We start from the raw sequence: 11,480 nt of genomic DNA, 5'->3' as shown, positions 1-11,480 counted from the left end.
GCCACATCAGCTGGCTGAGCTCCTGCTTGGGAACCTGGAAGTAAGGGAAGGGGTTCTGTGGAGGTGGAGGCTCCTGTTGTCCTGGGTAAGACATGAAACTGCACCCTGCCAGGGAAAGGTGGCCTGGTGCGGCTCCTAGTGGCATGGGAGCCCCCAGGAAATGCCAGGCCAGTTACCTCCCCAGTGAAAGGTGGGAAGGGGTGCCTTATAACCCCAGCCCAACATCCCTGGTGGTCTAGCAGGGCAGAGGGAGCCCAGGCTTGTAAGGAGCCCTGAGGCAGAGTCCAGGCTAGAGGAAGGACCTGGAGCCCCGCCCAGGAAGCAGGGTAAAACCTGGGGGCATGAGTACAGACCCAGAGAGAGAGGGGCAATGGATAGAGAGACCTTGAGAGAGAGGGGTGACAGATAGAGAGACCCTGTGAGTGGGCAAGTGATTAGAGGCCGTGAGAGAGGGGCACAATGAAGAGGGAAGAGGCCCAGTGGGGGCATGGAGGCCTGGTGAGGGGCTGGGGGTGAAGTAGGCTAACAGTTGTAGAGTTGCTCAGCAAACGTTCAGGTGAGGGCAGCAGGAGATGCCCAACAGACTGCACTGGAGCTGACCAAGGTGTGTAGAGACAAGCCCGAAGCCAGGTGAGGCCGTGTGGTATGAATGTGGCCCAGGAGAGAGGGCAGTGTGAAAGAGGCCGGGTGAGAGTCAGTGGAGTGAATAGGACCCTGGTGAGAGAGGGGTGGTGTGAGAGTGGCTCTCCAGGGTAGTATGATGGAGCTACAACTGTGTGCCCAGCTTGAGCCGGACCTAGGCTGGCGAGGTGACACGCATTGAAACATCTGCAAGGCATGGGGCATGTACTGGGGTGGTTGGAGCGTGCACTTATAGCGCTAATCATCAAGGTGTACAAAAGGTAGTCTCCCACTCAAGTAACAGCTAACTTTATTTTCATCAAGGCATGGCAGATGAGAGGAGTGGGCAGATTGCCCAGAGACGGGGAAAACTGGAGGTGGAGACCTGGCTGGGAAGATAACCCTGTTACAGTAATTTTTATCATTGTCTCTGGCAAAGTGGGGCCCGATACTAAAAGTTTGCCTGGGGCCACCAGGAGTCTAGGTATGGTGTTCACCTGAGGACTTGGATTTACAAGCTCTGCAGGCTGGAGAAGCACACATCAAAGCCTGTTGTTGCCTTCCTTGTTTCAACCTCCTCATGCCCAGGCTTTGCTGTTTCTACTAAGTCAACTGGATAGTGGGCAATTCACATTATACAATTTTGTAATCTAAAAGATGTGGTTTGAAGTAAGAAGCTTTGAATTTAGCAAAATTGTTTGATGATAATTTTCCATCTGGCTTGAGAAAATAAATCAGGCAAAGGGCACAAGTGGGAATCTGAGGATTGCTGGTCTTCTGGTGTGATTATATATGGTTAACAGTGTAGAAGAGGTTAAAGAGAGGTCCCGTGTTTTTCAATGAGTAGATTTTGCCAGTCTCTTTCAAGGCCACAGGGAAGGGACAGGAAATGAGAGACGGGGGAAGGAGGAGAAACCCATGTTTACCATTCCTTTTTGGGGTTTGGTTTTTTTGGGGGTTGGCAGGACTTGCTGTGCCCTATTAGAAACCAATAGTCAAGGGTCAAAACAGTAGTGGAAAGCAAATGAGTTAAATGCAACTTGGCATAGGTTTTTAATAGAGGTTTCTGATACCAAAATTCTCCACTATGCAGATAAAGAGAGAAATAATGTTCTGTCTGTCATTTAGGGATGAATGGAAAGAGATGAGTTTCCCAATACTGTAAATTTGGGTCAATATTAACTGCATTTGACTTGGTCAGTTGTTTACTGCTCTTGGGCTATTTATAGAGGAAATACAAATAATACGGACTTCCGGCAGACTTGCTTTATAAAAGAACTGATGTATTCTTCTGTTATTCATATCTAGTCTTGAGATTTATGAAAATAACTTACATTTCTCTTGTGAATGCTAGCATGTCGAATTTTTAACAAAACTATTGCAGAACAGAATGATACTGAAAGTAGAACCTCTTCATGATGAACTCAGTGGAGAGCAACGTCATTTACAATAGCGAAATTGCATATAAACCCCAAGTTGTTGGCATTACAGCTGAGCAAAATAATTTAAGGGTTTTGTTTCCCATGAAACTGGCCCATTTTTTAATTCATACAGCTTTGATTCAAGTTTTTAATCTGCTGTTTAAATGCCAAGTGTTACTAAAGTCAGTTACTTACATAGGTTGGGATAGAACTCAGGATCATTTGGGTGCCAGCTCTAATTTGATTCACAAGACCATGAAGAATGAGAGATGCCTCTTCGTTTTTCAAAATGTGTTCTCCTTTTCTTTTTTTTCTTTTCTGTCGTCTTTACTATTATGGCCTGATACAAAGCAGTGTAGCCCAAGGGAGTTAGCTTTTTCAACAAGTTTTAGATCCAGCCTTTATTTCACAGAAGTACTTCTCTGGAAATAATTTTCAGTTGCCCAGAATTTCATGAACGCTTGATGTTTTAGTTGTGCAGAATCGCACAAAATGAATGGGTGAAAAAAAATCTACGTAAATATTAAGAAAAAATACCTTTTACCAGCTTTAATTGACGGAAGATATTGTTGTTTCATTTATAATGAACAAATCCTTGTAGCATAATATTTTACAAAAATGACTTTTATAAGAGATCCACTGTATATGGAATGTGGTACTGCTTTTTCTTATTAATTATTAGCAAAGTGCTCTTCGGGGTCTTATTCTACTAGAGCCAACTCCTGTAAAAAATTCATGGTGAGCTTGGCAGCTGGAAACCTAGATGACACACAGTGTGTCTCTATCAATGGCATCTGGATGTGAGGTTGGCCTCCTTCCTAGACTCTTGGCTAGCTGCACTGCTGCTATTCAGATGGATCTGTACTAAAGCAGAACAAATTTACATATATTTTGCATAAGGCTTTCAAGTCATTACTTTTATGTGTAAGGTTTCAGATCATTACATTGAAGATGAGTCAGATCGCAAAAAGTGTGTATTCTCCCTATCAGAGTTTTGCTTCATAAAATTTATTTTAAACCCTGTGTTCTTTTTATTGGTAGCAAATCATTCAGAAATTGGCTATTAGTAGTATAGGAATTATGAATGGATATGGGGGGGAGGAAATAGTACATGGGCTGTAGTTAAAACTTGCTGCTGTTGTTTTTATCTCGAAGTAGTAGATTGTGGAGATTATACCCAAAATGTGAAATAAAAGTCAGTTAATGGATGTTCCTAGGGAGTTGTTTGAGTAAGGAGGCACGCGGGTTTGTAGATTGAATACTCGCATTGTTCTCTATATTTAAATGCCTGCTATGTCTTTATTTCATTCACTTTATACAGGAGGCCGAAGTTCCTGGAAATGTGGTTATGTTCATGATTTTTTTTTTCCTTAACTAGAATTCCATCCATTCATGAGACCCATAATTCTTCTCCTCTCAGAGGATGAGAATTATGTTCCTTCCTTTTTCAAAAAATATGTTCCTTTAAATACAGCTACATAGTAAATCAGAGTCCTGGAACTGAACATTTATGTATCTTATGTATTCAAAGGTAAACTGTGCTGTCATAGGAAATATTCTAATTGCATCACTTAACTGCAAATACACATAAATCACTAAGTGAAGTGTCTGAAATATGATAAAAATGAATGTTACAATTGGAAAGGAAGTTGCCATCTCAAAGCTAGAAAAGATCTTCCCTCTAATGAATTTAATCTAAGCCACTGATTCTCATGAGAGAAAGCATGGTAAGAAACCCAGGGGATAGCCAACAAAGTTTTGTTTGATTTATCCTTTCTACCCTCTTATTTTTACGTAATGCTGAGGTGGGGAAGGCATTTGACTGAAATGGCTTTAACTTGTATGTACTGTAGAAGTGCGTTTTCAGTCCCACAGAGTTTTCCACTAAGTTTTCGATTGTACAAAACCCGTTTTTCCCCCATAGGTAGGTGAAAGGGTGATAGATTTTGTATTTTTTGTCTTGGACTACTATATATACAGTATATATTATCTAACCATCTACCATTTCCAATGTGCTTGTCATTATAGTTCAAGCTGCTAAGTAATATATTTAAATCTATGTACAGATAATGTACTTAAATGATATAGTGATCAACAGCAATTGGCCTCTTTTGAGATAAATATCAAGGTTCATTAAACCACCAAATAAATGTTTTAACCTTAATGGACAATGAATCAGATATTCACTGATATGAGAAGTTAGCATATGTATTGCTACCTAGAGTTTGAATCTCGTGAAATCTCCCCATTACAGTTGTGATTTTCCAAAGTGTAGGTTTTCTTTTTAAACCGATGTTCTGAATGGGAGATTAACTCAGAGGGCCAGAAAATACTATTATTTACCTCCTGAGAGGTGACTAATGGATTGCTTATATCTTCAATGTAACCAAAAGGATATCACATGGCTTTTAACTGTCTGACCTCTTGAGTTGTAGTGATCACATGACTCTGCTCAGGCTAATCATAAATCTCTGATACATGTCATAATGCTGTACTTGTGAATTAAATGTTTTTTTCTTTGGCACGGGAATAGGGAGTTAGTAGGAAAGCATAATCTTACACCTGCCCGAGTTATGTCCTGTGTAAGATCTGAGCATGTCCTCAAGTTTGCAGGCACATGTTGCTACAGCGGATTCCTCTTACTGGAATCACTTTGGGAAATGGTGATTTGATTTGGTTAACCAGCTGATTTCCGTTAAAAGGAGACCCATTTTTTTAAGAACAGATACTCTCCCCCACACCCCCCCACCCAGCCCCTGGCCCTGCTCTTGCCTCTCACTCCCCCCTCCCATTGGGCACAGGAGGTGGGACCAGCTCCCCATTGTGGCACGCACTCCCGGAGGGGTGTGGGGGGGGGGAGGACACCCGCGCCCCCCATATCTGTGCATGGGGTGGGGATGGGTGCAGGCAGTGAGGGCGGTGGCATGGGGTTGCACCCCCTTAAAGCTACCTCTTATGCAGGGGCCTGGCTCCCACCCCCCAGATGAGCCACCCGCAGCCCCTTCCCACTCCCCGCTGGGACCCCAGCCCTGCCCAACTCCCTTCCTCCCTCCCCATGCCCCAACCCGTTACCTGTAGGAGCTGCTCTCCGGGCTGCCTGGGGCCATGTGCATGTACCTGACTGCCCTCCTCCCGCTCCCTCCCAGGCCCCTGCGGGCTCCTCACAAAACTGCAAAATCCCTGGGCTTCTCCAGTAAAATGATTCCAAAACCCAAAAATTGTAAAAATCACTCAAGTTAGAATCACACGGAATAATATACAAATGGTTTTGGTTTTCCCTCATTGATTCAAATAAGCGGCTGATTGTATTAACCAGCGATTATCAAGCGGAATCCACTGTATATGTCCTGCCAGATCAGCCACCGCTTCCTTGCACTGTAGTATGATTTTAGTAGCTGCTGACTGGCTGGTCCATTTTATTCTGTGATGCATACCTAGGATGTGTCCATGTCTTGCATGAGATCTCTTACCTGTAGCATGCACTTACAGAAATTTTGAATAGCTCTGATAGAGCATAATTTTAACATTTCATCGCAGCAGTTCTTCCTGTAACAAAGGAAAGGAGAAGAGCAGAACAGTTATACAATCCAGTAGGACCCTGGTATACAGATCTAATATGCCTGGGGGGTAATTAGATATACTGGGGTCAGCATAATGGAGAAATTGGAAATAAACAACTTTTATGTCCCAGCATGATATATTACAGGAATATTTTTTAACTCCAGGTTTCACACCTAATTAGAGGCAAATTTTTCTTCAGAAGAAGTCCACAACGAAACGTTGCACTGCATTGTGGTGATGTAGCCAGTGAAACTTCAAGTAAGCATGGAAATGAGGTGCACATCATAACCATCCAAATATTTAACACGAAGACTTGAGCCATGAATTTCCTTTCAGGCTTTAAAATAATATATATTGTACACACACATACAATATGTGTGTACAATATATATCGTGTCATCTCTGTATTGTACAATATATATTGTACAATACCCCTTGAAAGAATGTGTGTGCTGTCATCATTTGGGCATGGATTAAACCCCATGTGAGTAGTACTCCAAATCTGGCTACTTGCAGTTTTGAGCTCCTCTGGGTCATCTTGTCAAAACACAGGTTTAATTCTGAAATAAATTAACAGACTAGAAACAAACACATTGGATTAAAACACACTTGCAATGTTGTCAGATAATTACCAAAAAGAAAGTGCCTGCACTGGAAATATCAATAACTTTTAATGTGCGAGATTTGTTAACGTGAAAGCAAACAAGCAAACTTGCTCTCCACTGACTGTCACTAATATTTATTCGTCCAGTGACTGTTAATCACACCAAGTTTACAGTCCCGTACAGCACCTGTCACAGGTGCTGATCATTAATCAGCTATTACAGCAGTTTATTCTGCTGCTGACAACTTGCAATTTTCTACTGATTCAGCTAGTTTGTCAGGTGGGAATTATGGCATAGCACATGTGACAAAACACATCACACATTTTTTTTCTCTCTCTCCCTCTCTCTCTCTCCCTCTTTTTTTTTTTTTTTTTGCATTTTCAAGCTTCTCTCTCTTCCTCTCTCTCCCCCTTTTTAGACAAACAATATCTGGGAACTCAGAAGTAATAAGGCGGAATGTATAATTAATTACCCAGCTTGCTCTAATTAGGGATGAATAAGTTGTGTCCCTCTCATCATCACAAATGTGGTGATGGGTAATACCAGTTTATGCTGTATTAACTGCAAATATGCAATCCTTCTGAGAGCACTTTTGTTGATGAATTTGATGAATGTGACAATAATTAGCAGAGACAGATGAGAGCTAAATTACTACTGACAATGTAATGCTATCCCGCTCGAGGGTCTGAGAACGTGGCAGGCTAACATGGCAGGGACCGGGGCCTCGTTTCTAATTAATAGTCTTCTTTTTTTTTTTTTTTTTTTTTTTTTTTTGCCAGTGGAAAAAAAAAAAAGGAGGAACGGTAATTGTTTTCGTCAAAGGCTGCAGGGAGTTATCAGGGTAATAAAGTTAATTAGCAGAACAAACATCCTTTCACTGCCTTACCAGATTGAGGAAAAGAGGGTAATTCAAACTGCAGAAAGATATGACTAGATGAGATGATAAGGAGAAAAATTTTACACAGGAGGCTAACAGAGAAGAATCAATTTTTTTCTTCATTTCTTTTGGCTTGGTGCATGGAAAGGAATTACACATTCTCCTCTTTCAGCTCACAAAGTTGCTTATGTATAAAACTTTATTGTTATGATTTCTGGTTTGGATGGGAAATGAAGTTGAGAAAGATCATGTTACATTGCTTAATTTTATCAAGGCCTTTCAAATTGTAATTGTTTTGTTACATTATGTGCAATTTCCTTTTTATTAAAGTGGCTTTTCCCTAATGTCTATGGTACTGTATTGATCTGGTAATGTTCTTCAAAGAGAAACCTGTTTTTATTTCGTTACCATGTCTTCAATGGACCCATTGAGTTTGGCTATTGTCCCAGAAGTAGCTAGCTCAAAGTTTTGAATTAGCTGAAGGATTTCTTTGAGTAGCAGTTCTGTTACTACCCTCTAATATAAAGTAAAAAAAAAAAAAAAGAAAAGAAAAGCTTTGTTCCTGCATACATTTATGCATGTGAGTAGCCTTGCTGAATGATCCTACTTGCATCCATAAAATTATCATGCACATGAGTGTTGGCAGGATCAGGGCCTAAAAGTGTAGATTCCTTAAAAAGTAACATTACATTATTCCCAATGGCAGCTTCTGTTTTCTTATATTTTCAGTTTTAGTTTTGCAGTTTCTCCTGCATATTTTCCCGTTCTTGTCTGTTGCTTGTTGCATTTATTCTCAATTGCTATTGGGGGGCATGGAAAATCACATTTAATAAACCTAGAGGGATCCATACAAGTAGAAAGGGGCTCATGTGTTAGTGATGGCCGTTTTTGTATTTTAGTTTATTCCGTACTGGGCTCACCGAATTGCTGTATTGCATGCATAGGGGACAGCTGTCCATTATTACCTTGTCTGCTGCTTGCCTCATTACACTTCCAAATACACACACACACACACACGCACACACACACACACGTGAATTGGGGGTGGTAGAAGAACGGGGGATAATAAGAAAACTTTTAACATGTCTTCCAAATATCACTGGTCTATACTTAAAGCATGGGTGAGTCAAAACGACAAGCGTTCTGAGTGCAATGCACCCTGCTCCCCAGTTCATCCTTCCCTTGGAAATCCACTTGTGCCCATTTGCATTCAGGAGGGCAGAACTTGCAAAGTTTTTCCAGTATCTCCCTTCATAGTGAACTATTGAAAAAGGCCCAAGATAGAAGAGAGCATCTGCCACCTTGATATAATCTTTCAGCCACTTTTGCATGAGATCTCCTGATCCAGGCCCAACAGCTGACCATAGGTGACTCCATTGACAGGTAACTATTGCTATGATAAATCAGTTCTCCTGTGTAGGAGCCAGACTATTGTTTAGAGCAATTCCATTTCAGTGGTAGAGCACTTCAGTTAAAAACCTTTATTGTTAGCTCTGTGTCACTTGCCTTTCGAATCCAAGTCCAGTGTGAAGGGAAAATGAAAATTCAAAAAGATACCCAAGATGGCGTCTTTGCTCTGACATTGATATACATAAAGAATTCATAAGAGCACTTGGTTTCTTCAGTGCATCACAGACATGATCCCTTAAGACTTCCCAAAGCGGGGAAAGAACTCAGGTCCACACTTACAGAAAAACAAACACTTGAGAGGAAATGCAATTGAGTCATTAGGATTGGGAAAAATCAGAGAATCATAGAAAATGAGGGTTGGGAGGGATCTCAGGAGGTCATCTAATCCAACCCCCTGCTCAAAGCAGGACCAGCCCCAACTATATCCCCCCAGCCAAGGCTTTGTCTAGCTGGGTCTTAAAAACCTCCAAGGATGGAGATTGGACCACCGATCTGGGTAACCCTCTGCTGGACTCTCTCCAATTTGCCGACATGCTTTCTGTAGTGGGGGGCCCAAAACTGAACACAGGACTCCAGATGTGGCTTCACCAGTGCTGAATAGAGGGGAAGAATCACTTCCTTCGATCTGCTGGCAGTGCTCCTACTAATGCAGCCTGGGATGCCGTTAGTCTTCTTGGCAACAAGGGCACACTGCTGGCTCATATCCATCTTCTTGTCCGCTGTCACCCCCAGGTCTTTTTCTGCAGAGCTGCTGGCCAACCAATGACCCCAGCTGTACTGGTGCATGGGATTGTTCTGTCCTAAGTGCAGGACTTCGCACATGTCCTTATCGAACCTCATGAGATTGCTTTTGGTCCAGTCCCCCAGTTTGCTGAGGTCTCTCTGAATCCTACCCTCCAGCATATCAGTTACTCCCCCCAGCTTGGTGTTGTCCACAGACCTGCTGAGGGAGCACTCTCTCCCATCTTCCAGGTCATTGCTAAATTCATTTCCCTGTAACAGGCTTTCTGTGTGACTGTGCAAGTCATTTAGGGTTAAATTTTGACCCTTATACAAGTCTGAGGGTCCCATTGCTAAAGCCTAAAGCTCCCGTTGATGCTGAACAGGCCAAGAATATTTCTGAATCTTGTCCCTGCATTTGTAGGCAGTAATTCCTTACTGAAAAAGGATAAGAAACATAAATGCATTAAAGAGGTTGAGGTATTGAGAGATGAGAGACATACAAACCTATATGAATGAGGGTCATGCAAGCACCTATGGCAGATAAGTAATCTTAATCCTTAGAAAGTTTTACAAATATTAATGCTTCTTATATGAACATTTTTCTAACATAAAGTAGATGCAACTCCCTTTAATAATGGGTCTTTGCATGGTGCATCTCTCATCTTACTCCATTGTCTCTAACCCCTTTCTCAGACTAACCTTAACCAACTCTCTATCCTTTGCCCTACCTCTTCTCACCTCATTCCCTCTCCTGTTGTCTTTCACTTTCCCACAATCTCCTACTTAAGAGGTATAACCAGTTAACCACATCTTAAATGTAACAGCTATCGGGTGCCTTACTTTCCTTTCTTTGGACGTCAAGTAGCAACTTGTGGTGTAGGACTGATGCTGATCCATGGCAGATGGATTTTTTACTTTACTTTACAAAGTGTGTGGATGATTCCTACATATCTCCAGTTCAGCAGTGGTTTTGGTGCAGATATTTCTTGTGAATAAAATACAGACATCGAGATTAGAAGAATTTTTAAAGCATGTGCTGGCTATTTCAAACAGTGCGTATATATTTGAGCAGCGTCTCTCCCCTGTACCCAGGGGAGCAGGTAAGGTCATAACAAATAGAAAAGGCGGCTGATATTGGTCAGCACTAGACGCCTTCCATTTAGTTTAGTTCCTTATTCAACAGCTGTATGCAGGCAACATCCATTGAAAGCAATGGGAGCTTTACCAGAGCAGCAGTGCTGTGAGCAGACCATTGTGAAAGGGGGAGTGCATTATTTCCTCTAATGGCTCTTTGCTACTTATAACTAACTCACTAATGAAAGATTCTGTGGACTAGTGCAATCCATGTCTCCTTTCTGTCTTCAAGTGACCCATATATAGAAGAAATTGGAATCAACAGAGGAGGATAAAAACACTAAAGTTTTCAGTAGAAGGACGGGGTTTTATTGCTACGGTACTTTAGTACCCACTGCTGAAGACTCACTTATATATTGTCTGGCATCTTAATGGGCTGTATTTGCAGAAAGCAGACCTAGCATCCATCCATTCTGCTTCTCCTGCTATCTGAAGTAGATTGATAAGTAGATTGTTATGCATACCACCTGGTGATAGTGCCTTAACACTAATCAAGGCAAATGAACTATAATACGTAGTAGTAGCCTCACCCCTCTTTCACTTGCACTAAAATGTGAGGGGTGCTAGATTCCTCCCTCATTCTACACACCCAAGTCTTCCTGCTCCTTCTTCCTCCACCACATCTTGTTTTTCTGCCTTCTCATGTGATCCCTACAGCCCAAATCCTTACTCAGACCCTTATCATTTTCTCCTGTCCAATACTCGTGTGGCCCCTACCAGTTAATGCAAAAAACTGCTTTTCAGTTCACTTGGATGTTGTGGTTGCATCAGACCCATCTTTGAGTCCCTCTGCTGACACTCCTTCCTCTCCCACATCAAATCTAAGTTTCTCCGCAATGTATTCAAAGTCCTACATTAGCTGTCTCCTCTCCTGTTACCTGCTCTCGTCCTGTTTCATGCCCCGTCTTCTGATTCCTCTCCTCTACAACCTGTCGTTAGCTTTCCACGCTCACCTGTGTGGCTTTTCCACACCGCCTTCATCCGATATATGGGTTGTCTTTTGTGGACACATTAAAAAATCTCCTTCTCTCTGCAATCAAGTTGCTCACAAAGACCTGTCTCTGCTCTGAAGCCAATGGGAAATGATAGCAATACTGTGTTCCTATAATCTTATTACCAAATGCGGGC

Source organism: Alligator sinensis, unplaced genomic scaffold (assembly GCF_000455745.1).
Source record: "Alligator sinensis unplaced genomic scaffold, ASM45574v1 scaffold301_2, whole genome shotgun sequence".
Lineage (NCBI taxonomy): Eukaryota > Metazoa > Chordata > Crocodylia > Alligatoridae > Alligator > Alligator sinensis.
The sequence above is the reverse complement of the archived record's forward strand: the minus strand, read 5'-3'. Positions refer to the sequence as shown.